This window comes from Bos mutus, chromosome 16 (assembly GCF_027580195.1).
Source record: "Bos mutus isolate GX-2022 chromosome 16, NWIPB_WYAK_1.1, whole genome shotgun sequence".
In the NCBI taxonomy this organism is placed as follows: Eukaryota; Metazoa; Chordata; class Mammalia; order Artiodactyla; family Bovidae; genus Bos; species Bos mutus.
Window position 1 is genome coordinate 72,879,671 of NC_091632.1, and position 15,629 is coordinate 72,895,299.

Below are 15,629 nucleotides of genomic sequence, written 5' to 3' on the forward strand. Positions count from 1 at the left end.
CTAGGCCCATGTACTGTAAGTACCAGATGCTCTGGGGTCCCACTTGATATACTAGACAGTTCCCTGACTGCAAGTGAAGATCCTGCACGGAACAAGGAAGATCCTCATGTGCAGCAATTAAGAATCAACAAAGCCAAATACACATGTAATTAAAAACACACACACACACATGTACCCCAATGTTCACTGAAGCACTATTTTCAATAGCCAAGACACTGAAGCAACCTAGGTGTCCACTGACAGATGAATAAGAAGTTATGATACATATACACAATGGAGCATTACTCAGTCATAAAAAAGGAATATAATTAGCTGTAGAGACCTGGATGGAACCAAAATCTGTCATATAGAGTGAAGTAAATCAGAAAGAGAAAAACAAATATTGTATATTAATGCATATATGTGGAAACAAGAGAAATAGTAGAGATGAACCTTGTTCTAAGGCTGGAATATAGACACAGACATAGAGAATGGACATGTTGATATGGAAAGGGGCAGGGTGGGAAGAGGAGGGCGGGAGAAACTGGGAGATATACACTTCCATGTGTAAAATAGATAGCTAATGGGAACCTGCACACAGGAAGCTCAGCTCAATGCTTTTTGATGACCTAGAGGGGTGGGATGGGGAGTGGAGTGGGAAGGAGGTCCAAGAGGGAGAGAATATATCTATCCATATAGCTGATTCACTTCACTATACAGCAGAAACCAACACAGCATTGTTGATTCACTTCATTGTACAGCAGAAACCAACACAAGCCATTATCCTCCAATTAAAAATAAATTTTTTGTAAAAGGCCCAGCAGGTGCTACCTACAAGTACTTGTTTCAGTTTCAAGGACACACAGAGGATCAAAGTAAATGGGTAAAAAATTAATTCTATGTGAATAAAAACCAAAACAGAGCAGAAATAGCTATACTTGCACCAAACAAGATATATTTTATTCAAAATATATCAGTTTTGATATAACTATATATCAAAAATATAACTATATTTTATTCAAAATATATTCAAAAACTATAACAAGAGATAAAGAAGGTCAGTTTATAATTATAAAAGAGTCATATATGGATGTAAGAGTTGGATCATAATTAAGGCTTAGCGGAGAAGAACTGATGGCTTTAGATCAAATTGATCTGAGGCACATATATAGAATGTTCCATCCAATGGGAGCAGAATTTACATTTTTCTGAAACAAACATGAAGCACTCTTCAGCATAGAACATATCTTGGGTCACAAAACAAGTCTCAGCAAATTTTAAAAGATTAAAATTTTACTAAGTATCTTTTCCAACCATATAGTATAAAATTAGAAATAGATAACAAGAGAAAAACTGAAAAATTCACAGATATGTGAAGATTAAACACTACACTCTTGAATAGCAAATGGGTCAAAGATGAAATCAAAAGGGAAATTAAAAAATATAATTAAACAAATAAAAATGGAAATACAACATACCAAACCTTATGAGATTCAGCAAAAGCATTGCTAAGAAAAACTTTATAGTGATAAATTGCTGCATTTAGAAAAAACAAAAATATATCAAATAAACAACCTTTCATTTCAAGAAATAAGAAAAACAAGAATAAATTAACTAGCTCAAATTTTAGAAGGAAAGAGATAATTAAGAACAGAGCAGAAATAAATAAAATAGGGACCAGAAAAAATAGAAAAGTAAAAGAAAAGATAAACAAAATTGATGAATCTTTATCTAGACTTACCAAGAAAAAGAGAGGACTCAAATGAAATTATAAATATCAATAATAAGGGACACATTACAACTGATACCACAGAACTACAAAGAATCACACATGACTACCATGAACAATTAAACACCAAAAAATTGACCAGACTAGAAGAAACAGATAAACTCCTAGATAGATACAAACCACCAAAACTGAAGGTAGCTTGTTCCTTCTATTCATGAAGGAACAAAAAATATGAATAAACCAGTAACAAGAAAGGAGACTGTATGAGTAATCAAACACTCCCCCCCCCCCCCAAAAAAAAGAAAAGCTCAGGACCAGATGGTTTCCTAGGAGAATTCTACCAAACATTTGAAGAAGTGGTGGTGGTGGTGATTTAGTTGCTAAGGTGTGTGCTACTCTTGTGACCCCACGAACAGTGGCCCACCAGGCTCCTCATTTAAAGACGTAATGCCAATTCTTCTCAAACTTTCCCCCCCAAAATGAAGAGGATGTTACACTTCTAAACTCCTTTTATAAGGCTAGTATTATCCTAGTATCAAAGCCAGATAGGAGAAAATAAAATCTATAAACCAATAGCCCTGATAAATAGAGATGCAAAAATTCTCAACAAAATATTAGCAAACCCAATTTAACAACACATTAAAAAGATTATTCACCATTATCACATGGGATTTACTGTTGGGATGCAAGGATGATTCGACATTTATAAAACATGCTACACCACATTAATAGAATAAAAGACAAAAATCATATACTCATCTCAATAGATTCAGAAAAAATCATTTGACAAGTGTATAACATCTTTTCATGATAAAAATTCAAGAAATTGGGTAGAGAAGCAACATATCTCAACATAATAAAGGCCATATATGACAAACCCTCAGTCAGGATCACACACAATGGTGAAAAGCTGAAAACCCCAACCAGAAACAAGACAAAGATGTCCATTTTCACCAATCTTATACAACATAGCATTGGAAGTCCTAGTTAGAGCAATTAAATCATACAAAGAACTACAAGGTATCTGAATCAGAAAAGAAGTAAAAATATCTCTGGTTGCTGGTGACCTAATTTTGAAAATGCAAATTCTCAAGACAAGACCCAAAACAGATCTAAAAGCAAATTCACTAAAGATTCAGAATACATGCATAAAAACAGACACAGAGACCAATAGAACAGAATCAAAACTCTAAAACTAAGTCCACATCTTTTGCTTTGGTCTGAAGAGTGTGTTTGGATTTTTTCATAAGATGTTATGGTAAAACACAACCAAACTTTCTGGCCAACCCAATACAGGATCAATAAACATTAGACAAGATAGCCAAGAATATTCAGCAGAGAAGGGCTAGTGTTTTCAATAAGTGGATTTGGGAAAAGAATATTTACATGCCAAAGAATGAAACTGAAACCCTAATTTATGTCACTTACAAAAATTAACTCAAAATGAATTAAGGACTTAAAGGGAAGACCTGAAACTGTAAAACTCTTAGAAGAAAACACAGGGAGAAAACTCTTTATTACAGGTATTGACAATGATTTTTTTAATATGACACCAAATGAACAAGCAATAAAAGCAAAAATCAACAAATGAGACTACATCAAAACAATAAGCTTCTGTATAGCAAAAGAAACAATCAAAATTAAAAGGCAACCTACTGAATGAGAAAATATATCCAACACACATAAGGAACTCATAAAACTCAGTAACAAAAATCTAACAATCAGATTAAAAAATGGGCAGAGCCCTTGAAGAGACATTTTCCCAAAGAAAACAAAGAAATGGTCAATAAGTACAAGAAAAAGAAGAGCTGCTCAACTTCACTAATTGTCAAGGAATTGCAGACCAAAATCACAATGAGATTTTAATCTCATACCTCTTGAATGGCTATTATCAAAGCAAGAGATAACAAATGCTAGCTAGGATGTGAAGAAAAGGGAAACTTGGTGACCTGTTGGTAGGAATATAAATCAGTGCAGCCATTATGGAAAACTGTATGGAAGTTCCCCAAAAAATTAAAAATAGAATTACCATATGATCCATCATTCCCCTTTTTGGTTGAAAAAGATGAAATCACCATATTGAAGAGAGAGCTGCATCCCCATGCTCACTGCAGCATTATTTACAATATCCAACACACGAAAATAAGTCAAGTGCCCACTGGCAGATAAATGGATAATGAAAAAGTGAGATGCACACACAAGCATGCAGACAGGCACACGCACGTTGAAATGTTCTACTTCCATAAAAAAGAAGAAAATCCTGTCATTTGTGTCAACATGGATGAACCTTGAAGGTATCATGCTACGTATGAATAAGTCAAACAGGAAATACAACTACTATATGATCTCACTTATGTATAGAATCTAAAATCATCAAACTCACAGAGACAAAGAGTTGAATGATTATTGCCAGAGGCTGAAAGGTGGGGTAAACTGGGACATGTTAGTCAAAGGATATAAACATTCAGTTATAAGATGATTAAGTTCAAGAGATATAATGTTCAGCATGGTAACTATACTTAACAATGTAGTATTGTATAACACAAAATTTGTTATGAGAGTAGAGTTTAAATGTCTCACCATAACAGCAGCTACAAGATGGTAAATATGTGAAGTGAAGGATATGTTGACCAACTTTACTGCAGTAAACATTTCACAATTTGATACATTTAAACATGTTAAATCACATTTACACGATACATGTAAACATGTTAAAACATGTTTAACATGTTAAGTCATGTTTAACATGTTAAATCATTTCAGTCGTGTCCAACCCTGTGAACTTACGTACTGTGGCCAGGCTCCTCTGTGCATGAGATTCTCCAGGCATAAATACTGGAGTGGGGTGCCATGCACTTCTCCAAGGGAGCTTCCTGACCCATGGATCAAACCTGTATCTATTAGATCTCCTCCACTGGCAGGCAGGTTTTTTACCACTAGCACTGAAATGAGAACCTAAGTTCTTGTTTGTGGAGCTGAAGAATGAACTTCATGAACACACAAATACCCACAGTAGCAAGCAAATAAGATTTATTTTAAAGAACAGTACAAAGCTCTCAGCATAGACACTGAGATAAGGTGAAGTGTCTCTGAAAAGGTGGGACTTCCAGCACTTTATATCCTTAATAGGATTGATCTGTACATTTTTGGTTCGCTCCTGTCCTTGATATATGTTATTTCTAACCCATCAGTTTAAAATATTTAACTTGACATTTTTATGGCTTCTTTTGATCCCCAGTTTCTAAGTTTCCACAGACGTTGAGTCGTTACCCTGTGACTGGATCTTATGACGCCCTGGCCATTTTACAAAGCACCAGATATGGGCCAAAAGTTGATGGTCTATAAGTTGTTTTGCTTTTAGATAAGAGGGCCAAGAGTTAATGTTATCCTGTCCTGGATCTGGGCGTTTTATGATCTACCAGACCAAGGATGCATTCCTCTGAAAGTCAGTAACAAAGGGAATAGCTCTAGATTAATGGAGTGAGATGTTTATTGATAAAAAGATTGAGGTCTCAGAGTCCTACACTGACTGCCTAGCAATTTCTGTCTCAAGACCACCTGGGAAGCTCATGTCCTAAAGTAGATTAATTTAATTTAAAACTCAGAACGAAATGTCCCACTAGTACTTTTTGGTCGTCTCCCTGGGACTGATGACACAAGAAGCAATATTTGTAAGACTAGTTGTGAAGCACAAAGGATCAACACTGCAGTTTATCTTTCTTTTCTTCAGAGAAGCTGACATTTTTCATAGTTTAACCCTGTGGACTCTTTCTGGGGTTTTGTGGGGTTTTGTTGGCTTAAAAATAAATTCCATGCTTTAAGAAAGAATTCTATAATGATGATCCACTTAGAATTTTTTTCAGCTCCTCTCCTAGTAAAATCTTCACACAGTCTTCTAGAATAAATCTATATCGATCACTCCCTTTGTGACTGAACCAAACTTGGGTCTACTCAGCCACATGCAATAAAGCCAAGCTACGACCCAGGGACATGGTGAACACAAGTGCAGTGTTTACTGAAGGCTCCAAAAGACTCAGACTTTCTAGTGGGGTCAGGGAAGAGTACGTCTGTCTGAAATACAGAGTACCTGCTTTTTGTTTACCGTCATTGTAAAATCAGGAGATAAAATTAAATCGGAAAATGTTTTGTCAGCCATAGAATCAGAATTAATGGGTTTTATCTTGTAGGACAATATAAGTAAAAAAGGACATTAGTTTGATAAATTAACCTTCCCTGTTTTAAGGATGTTTCTACATTGCTGAGTAGTGATTAACAAAAGGAGCTGCACCTCAGTTTAAAGAATATATATGGGTAGCTTCTCATACTTTTATTCTCCTTTTCTAAACTCTTGCATAATTTCAACCTTACATCATTGATGTGTTCTGACATTTTGTAGATCGTCAACTACATTTTCATTAACTTTTGAGAACTGACAGACTTTCTCTGCATAAACCTAGAGTTTAACAAGTGGCCTCTTGTTCTTATTTTTATCTTGCCCAATTTATGTTGTTTTCATCAATTTCCATTACAGAGAATGATTTTTACTGAGTTTACTCACAAAGTCTGAACTCATATTCTGTTTAGAGCCAATGGCTCTCTATTCACAGACTCTGATGACAAATTAAGATTTTGTACCTCTAAAAGCCTCACTATGCCTTACCTGTAAATACCATCTCAGGAAAGCTTACCTAAGATAGTTACCTTGGAGGTGAGTAATAGGATACCAACAATATAAGATTGGGAAATACCAATACATGTCTGAGGCATAAAAACATTTCCTTTTTCTCAAAAAAAATGGTTTTCTTGGAAGTGAAACATGTTCTGGCAAGCAAATTATTAGCCTTGAGAACAGAAATTTAAAAAGAAACAAAATTAATGACCTTCATGTTTACTGTTTCAACTTTAAATATTAGCTAGAGAGAAATTATTGGCCTTAAGGATAAATGTTAACTGAGATACTGTTTCTTTTCAAGGATTATGAATGCTGCAAATTGTCCCATATAAAATGTAATAAATTTGTAATATTTACATTATTAAAGTGAGGGTGGAAACCAAATCAGCAAAACACAAACCATCATTTTAAATAGAGCCATACTAATTTTAAAATAAGTTAAACTCCTACTAGATTTGGTAATCTTACAGCAAAGCATTTTTTGCATATTTTTATACTTCTTTCTATTTCAAGAACAGAGTCAGCAACCTAAAACAATTCAGAAGCCCTTAAACAAATCTTTTAGATTCTCAGCATTTAAATTTTGGACTCAATGCATTGCTACAAGGCTTTACTGTTTACCTCTTAATCCTTTATTGTTTAATAATCTTTCTTCACAGATGGTGACATGCAAATTATATTTTCCCAATGTAAATAGTGCTGGCAATGCAGATTTAAACCTGAATAAATCAGATTTGTTTTAGGTGGCAATGACAGTGAAGAGAAGGACACATGGAGATGCCAAACAAACTTCTTGTCTCACTCCACTCCTTATGGCCTTTTGGTTCCTAAGCAGGTAGGGATCATCCAAACAGATTGTATCTCAGTATTAACTCAATCTTATCAACTGTTGACATTAAATTAAGAGTGGATACTTGTCAATTCACATAGTTACTTTAAGATGTCTATGCCTGTACTGCTGTGAGTGAAAGGAAAACTGTTCCAATGCTGGCAGTTATATACTGTATTTAAAAAAAAAAAAAAATCGTTCTTAATGAGCCATTAGCTCCTTTCCACTCCCCGGAGAGACAGGTAACCCCCTTCCCACCATAATCTGGAATTCCTCCTCCTGAGTTATAGTACCATCAAAGAAAAGCTATTCTCATTTAATTCAGTGACCATATTCAAATCATGCATACAATGGAAGGCTAGGATACAAAGTACCTGTTTAAAAAAATAAGAGATAAGAGGAGGGTTTGGCAAACTCATAGAACCAATGCAGCTATAAAAAATATCTATAGCTCCTAAAGCAGTTACGGTGTAAATATCCTAAACAGTATTAAAAAGAATATACTTGGCACCTCAACCCACATTTCCACTCAAACGACTCTTTCAAATACTGTTTTGGCTTAATGAGCATTGGCAGGTGATTTTAGAGCTGATTTGGAAGCATGTTCTGAGTTAGAAGCGGAAAACTATCTCTCTTTAATTTCCCAAACATATTTTCAGCACAATGACTGAGATACTTTTTCTCTCTACATTATTTTTGGTGTTCAAGGATCATGGGTTACATATAATCAGAGGCCCAAATAAAATATTTGATGGTGGTTTTCCAGACAGTTTTACATTCAAAGAATATATTTTGTATAGAATCAGAAGGTGCCAAATCAGGAAAACACTAGTTGTATGCCTTCAATAATTCCAGTTAGACAGACTTGGTTGGATAAGATTAGCAGGTATAAAGACTCAAAATTAGTCACAAAGAAATAGGTAAAAACTTCTCAGGTCTACAAAAGCTATAACCTAAGCAAATAATTATCATCAAATATGGAGAATGGCAGAAGTCAAAGAGAAAGAAGAAATGCATAAATGCAGAACAGAGGAAAAAGAGATTTGATGTTAGATCAATATTCAAAGCCATGATGCTACAGCATGTCTTCAATTCAGTACATCTGGCAGGAAAGGATGGTCACTTGAAAGGTACCAATTCTCAGACTTTGGATTTTGATTAATTGTTCAACAGCAGTAATCCATTTCCATATTTTGTAAGCTTCCTGGGTGATTTTAAATTGCAGAGAGATTTGATAAACGTATATACTAGTAATCAACACCACAATCAATATATAGTATATTTCCATAATCTTAGATTTCACAACCCATGTACCACTTTCCATTCAATCAACCTGCTCTGTGGGCAACTCGCTCATTTCCATCACCACAGATTAACCTTGCTTGTTCTTGAACAAGGCATCTATAGTATATACTTCATGATGTCTGGATTCTTTCATCAACTTCCACGTTTTTAAAAATCATCTTTGTTTCTGTGTGTATCAGCAGTTCATTCTTTCTGTAACTGAGGATAAGTATACTATGATCTACCCATTCACTTCTTGGTGGACTTCTGACAAATTTCCAGTTTGGGGCTGTTATGAACAAAGCTGGTCTGAACATTCTTCAGTAAGTCATTTTGTGGGCTTATACTCAACATTCACTTGGGTAAAATAAAAATGAATGAAATTATTGAGCACAGATAGGTGAATATTTAACTGAATAAATTTCCAATAGTTTTCCAAAGGAATTTACTACTTTATACCCCAACAATGGTGGAGAACTGTCCCAGTTGCTCCACAACACCAACATCCACATCAGTCTTTCATTTTAGCCATTCTAGACAGTGAAAATAGTGTTTCACTGTGGTTTTAATTTGCTTTCCTCGATGACCAAAGTTGACAAGCAGAGTTTCTAAAAATGTAATTCCTAGACTAGCAATATCAGTATCATTAAGAAACATGTTAGAAAAGTAAAACTTATACTCCACCCTAGACCTAAAGATTCCAAAGCTCTGAAGCTGGAGCTCAGCAATATTTTAACAAAACCTCCAGGTGATTCTGGGCTTCCCAGGTGGCTCAGTGGGTGAAGAACCTGTCCGTAAATGCAGGAGATGCCAGAGATGTGGGTTTGACTGCAGGGTTGGGAATATCCCCTGGAGGGCACAGCAACCCACTCCAGTATTCTTGCCTGGAGAATCCCATGGACAGAGGAGCCTGGCGGGCTACAGTCCGTAGGTCACAGAGTCAGACACGACTGAAGCAACTGAACACAGCACAGCACCAGGTATTCTGGTCCATGATTTAATTAAATTGCTTAGGTGGTTTCTGGTTTCAAACTCTATAGTATAAAATATAGGTAAAAGTTAAATATCTTAATTTGATATTAATAGGAATGATTTAAAAGGATAGAAAATTGTTGTCCTTACCTAGATTATTCCTATAAACAATACTGAAATAAACCAATCTGAATTTATTAAAAAATCTAATACCCATGTAAGTAGATTTCTTAAACATAAATCTCAAATAACTGCTTTGAATTCAAGGAATAAATTAAGGATGAAATTTTAAGAATATTATAATATCTCAAACATCGAGAGCCCTGAAAATACTATTATTTCTTCTATTTTAATGTTTTTCTTACCAATTAAAACATTTCTTTTTATTACACTATTATACAAAATATTTAGAAATCAGCACTTACAATAACTTTCAAGTGTCTTATGTATATGAGACTGTGGCACAATAGTAGGCATATTACAACTTTAGCATTTACTTGAACCATTGTAAATCAGTCATGCATTGTTTCCATTGTATTTTAGTATTTTTAAAAGTTGGCAAAATCCATTTAATTCATGTTTTGTAGAAAAGTCTAATTTCTTCATGGTTTTCCGAAATCCACAAGGTCTTGGGTTCTTACTGTTCAATGGCGTCACATGTTATTTTATCTACCCTATTCTTTTATGTTCTACAACTCTTAAATACATGCCAATCTATGTGTGGAATTCATTTAACTGATTTTCCTAAAAATTGTTTGCAGCAGCTGATTTACATATATGACAAGTTTAGTGAAGCTTTATAGGAATACACCGCTCAAGGTAATTGATCCTCCTAAATAACAGACACTCTTCCTCTGGAAAGTCTCTTATCCATGCCCAAACTGGAAATCTCTCAGCACCCACAATTCAAAAAAAAAAAAAAAAAAAAAAAGCCTCCTATTTTGTTGCAAGGCCTTTGTTTCCCCTTCACACCTTAAAATTATATTCATGTATCTGTACAATATATAATTACTGTACAATATATAATTACTATGTAAGTACTCAATGAGATACACCAGCATGCATGTGAAAAAAGTCGCTTCAGCCAAGTCCAGCTCTGTGTGACCCTATGGACTGGGATCTCCCAGGATCCTCTGTCCATGGGATTCTGCAAGCAAGAATACTGGAGTGGATTGTCATGCCCTCCTCCTGGGGATCCTCCCAAACCAGGGATCGAACCCACAGCTCTTACCTCTCCCGCATTTTCAGGCAGGTTCTTTACCACTAGCACCACCTGGGAAGCCCTGATACACCAGCAGTTTATTCCTGTTTGAGATGTGAGGTGACTAATAATCAGAGGAGTAAAATCATCTGTCTAAAATTATCATACAGTAAACGGGAGAGCCAGAACTATGGACAGAGGTTCGTACATTGTACAGTAGACAGGGATCAAGGCAATCCCCAAGAAAAAGAAATGCAAAAAAGCAAAATGACTGTCTGAGGAGGCCTTGCAAACAACTGTGAAAAGCAAAAAGCAAAGGAGAAAAGGAAATACATATCCATTTGAATGCAGAGTTCCAAAGAATAGTAAGGAGAGAGAAGAAAGCCTTCCTCAGAGATCAGTGCAAAGTAATAGAGGAAAACAATAGAATGGGAAAGACTAGATATATCTTCAAGAAAATTAAAGATACCAAAGGAACATTTCGTGAAAAGTTGGGAACAATATAGGATAGAAATGGTATAGACCTTAAAAAAAGCAGAAGATATGAAGAAGAGGTGGCAAGAATACACAGAAGAACTATACAAAAAAAAATCTTCATGACCCAGATAATCACGATGGTGTGATCACTCACCTAGAGACAGATATCCTGGAATGCAAAGTCAAGTGGGCCTTGGGAAGCCTCACTACAAACAAAGCTAGTGGAGGTGATGGTTTTCCAGTGGAACTATTACAAATCCTAAAAGATGATGCTGTGAAAGTGCTGCACTCAATATGCCAGCAAATTTGGAAAACTCAGTAGTGGCCTCAGGACTGGAAAAGGTCAGTTTTCTTTCCAATCCCCCAAAGAAAGGCAATGCCAAACAATGCTCAAACTACCGCACAATTGCATTCACTTCACATGCTACTAAAGTAATGCTCAAAAATTTTCAAGCCAGGCTTCAATAGGACATGAACTGTGAACTTCTGTTCAAATGTTAAAGCTGAATTTGCTTGATCAAATTGCCAACATCTGTTGGATCATAGAAAAAGCAAGAGAGTTTCAGAAAAACATCTATTTCTGCTTTACTGACAATGCCAAAGCATTTGACTGTGTGGATCATGACAAACTGTGGAAAATTCTTCAACAGATGGGAATCCCAAACCACCTGACCTGCCTCCTGAGAAATCTGTATGCAGGTCAAGAAGGAACAGCTAGAACAAGACATGGAACAACAGACTGGTCCCAAATCAAGAAAGAAGCACATCAAGGTTGTATATTTTCACCCTGCTTATTTAACTTATGCAGAGTACATCATGAGAAACGCTGGGGGGTGGAGGAGCTAAGAAGGCGGAGGAGTAGGACGGCGAGAACACTTTCTCCCCCACAAATTCATCAAAAGAACATTTAAACGCCGAGTAAATTCCACAAAACAACTTCTAAAAGCCGGCAGAGGACATCAGGCACCCAGAAAAGCAACCCAAGTCTTCAAAAGGAGGTAGGGAAAAATATAAAAGACAAAAAAAAGGGACAAAAGAGGGAGGGACGGAGTTCCGTCCGGGAAGGGAGTCTTAAAAAAAGAGAGAAGCTTCCAGACACCAGGAAACCTTCTCACTGCCGAATCTGTGCCAAGCCTTGGAAGCACAGAGGGCAACATAACAGGGAGGAAAAATAAATAATTAAAACCCGCACATTGCGAGCCCTATGGTAACTCCCCCAGCGGAGAAGCAGCGCAGACGCCTGCACACACCATTAGCAAGCAGGGGCTGGGCAGGGAGGCACCGCGCAGGCTGCATCGCAAGAATCTGGCCTGAATACCCCGAGCACTATCTGAGTGAAATAATTTGGGCTAGCAAACCAGACTGTGGGATATCTACCACGTGAAAAGCCAGCCCTAACCTATGACACCGCCAGGCCCGCGCACGGAATAAAGGACTGAACAGAGATAGCTGGCGGCAGACCATCCCCCTCCGGTGATAGGCAGCCAGAGCCGGAAGGGGACAATCACAGCCCCAGAGAGACAATATCTATAAAACTGTAAGCAGGCTTCTTTGCTAACTAAAACTTCTTGGGGGTCTGGACGGTCAACATCTGCCTGAGAAGGTGTGCCGGTGCACAACTAGATAACCGAGCGGCGGGGAGGCGATAAGTCACAGCAATCGTGCGCGCAAAACACCTCATCACCTGAGCTGCTCGGATCTGGGAAGGTCACAAAACGCAGGCCCAACTGAGAGTCTGCACCTCTGAGGACTACCCGAGTGCCTGAACCTGAGCGGCTTGGACCTGGGAAGTACAGGCAGCCCAGGGCGGGCCACAGATGGTTCGCGGCGGAGCAACCTAGAGCCTGAGCAGCGTGTAGCAGAGCCGTGAACTGGGGGCAGACCCAGTGTGGCTGAGGCACTGCGAGCACACTCCAGTGTTATTTGTTTGCAGCATCCCTCCCTACCTCCCCTTAGTGCGACTGAACAAGTGAGCCTATAAAAAAAAAAAAAAAAAAATTTAAGTCCTCTATTATTCCTTTAATTTCCACTTTTATAACTGATTACTTTGCAAAAAAAAAAAAAAAATAAAAACCCTATTTTTTTTAAAGCAAACTTCACATATATTTTTTTTTAATAATTTTTTTGACCTTTTTTTTCTTTTTCCTCCTTTTCTTTAACATTGTATTTTTGAAATTCCAAACTCTACTCTAGATTTTTAATCTTAGCTTTTTAGTATTTGTTATCAATTTTGTACCTATAGTTTTTTTTTTTTTTTGTTTTAATATAATTTCTGTGACCCTTTTTTCTTTTTTCTTTTTTTTTTTCTCTGTTTCTTTCTCTTCTTCTTTTAAATAACATTGTATATCTGAAATTCCAAACTCTATTCTAGATTTTTAATTTATGCTTTTTGGTATTTGTTATCAATTTTGTACCTGTATTTTTTTATATATATAATTTATCCAACCTTGTTTGTTTGTTTTTTTTTTTTCTCTCTCTCTTTCTTTTTCTTCTTCTTTTTTTAACACTGTATTTTTGAAATTCCAAACTCTACTCTAGATTTTTAACTTTTGCTTTTTGGTATTAGTTATCAATTTTGTACCTATATTTTCTTTATAATTTTTGCAACCTTGTTTGTTTTTGTTTGTTCATTTTTTCTCTCTTTCTTTTCCTTCTTCTTTTCTTTAACATCGTATTTTTGAAATTCCAAACTCTACTCTAGATTTTAAATTTTTGCTTTTATGTATTTGTTACCAATTTTGTACCTTTAAGAACCCAATCTTCAGTACCCATTTTTCACTAGGAAGCGAGATTACTGGCTTAACTGCTCTCTCTCCCTTTGGACTCTCCTTTTTCTCCACTAGGTCGCCTGTGTCTCCTCCCTAACCCCTCTCTACTCTACCCAACTCTATGAATTTCTGTGTGTTCCAGACGGTGGAGAACACTTAGGGAACTGATTACTGGCTGGATCTGTCTCCCTCCTTTTCATTCCCCCCATTTATCCTCCTGGCCACCTCTGCCACCTTCTTCCTTTTTCTCTTCTCTGTATAACTCTGTGAACAACTCTGAGCGGTCCAGTTGTGGAGTGCACAAAAGGAAGAGATTACTGAACAGCCCACTCTCTCCTCTACTGACTCCACCTCATCTCATTCGGGTCACCTCTAACTCCCTCCTCACTCTTCTCTTCTCCATATAACGCTGTAAACCTCTCTGGGCGAAACAAGTTTCAGGGCAAGACATACCAAGCAAATTCTCCAGCAGGAAGGAACACAGCCCTGCCTGAGCTCCAAGATACAGGCAGCCCAAAGTCACCCCAAAACCATAGACATCCCATAACTCATTACTGGACATTTCATTGCACTCCAGAGAGAAGAAATACAGCTCCACCCACCAGAACACTGACACAAGCTTCCCTAACCAAGAAACCTTGACAAGCCACCTGTACAAACCCACACAGAGCGAGGAAATGCCACAATAAAGAGAACTCCACAAACTGCCAGAATACAGAAAGGACACCCCAAACTCAGCAATTTAAACAAGATGAAGAGACAGAGGAATACCCAGCAGATAAAGGAACAGGATAAATGCCCACCAATCCAAACAAAAGAGGAAGAGATAGGGAATCTACCTGATAAAGAATTCCGAATAATGATAGTGAAATTGATCCAAAATCTTGAAATCAAAATGGAATCACAGATAAATAGCTTGGAGACAAAGATTGAGAAGATGCAAGAAAGGTTTAACAAGGACCTAGAAGAAATAAGAGAGAGTCAATATAAAATGAATAATGCAATAAATGAAATTAAAAACACTCTGGAGGCAACAAATAGTAGAAAAACAGAGGCAGAAGATAGGATTAGTGAATTAGAAGATAGAATGGTAGAAATAAATGAATCAGAGAGGATAAAAGAAAAACGAATTAAAAGAAATGAGGACAATCTCAGAGACCTCCAGGACAATATTAAACGCTACAACATTCGAATCATAGGGGTCCCAGAAGAAGAAGACAAAAAGAAAGACCATGAGAAAATACTTGAGGAGATAATAGTTGAAAACTTCCCTGAAATGGGGAAGGAAATAATCACCCAAGTCCAAGAAACCCAAAGACTCCCAAACAGGATAAACCCAAGGCGAAACACCCCAAGACATATATTAATCAAATTAACAAAGATCAAACCCAAAGAACAAATATTAAAAGCAGCAAGGGAAAAACAACAAATAACACACAAGGGAACTCCCATTAGGATAACAGCTGATCTTTCAGTAGAAACTCTTCAAGCTAGGAGGGAATGGCAAGACATACTTAAAGTGATGAAAGAAAATAACCTACAGCCCAGATTAATGTACCCAGCAAGGATCTCATTCAAATATGAAGGAGAAATCAAAAGCTTCTCAGACAAGCAAAAGCTGAGAGAATTCAGCACCACCAAACCAGCTCAACAACAAATACTAAAGGATATTCTCTAGACAGGAAACACAAAAACAGTGTATAAACTTGAACCCAAAA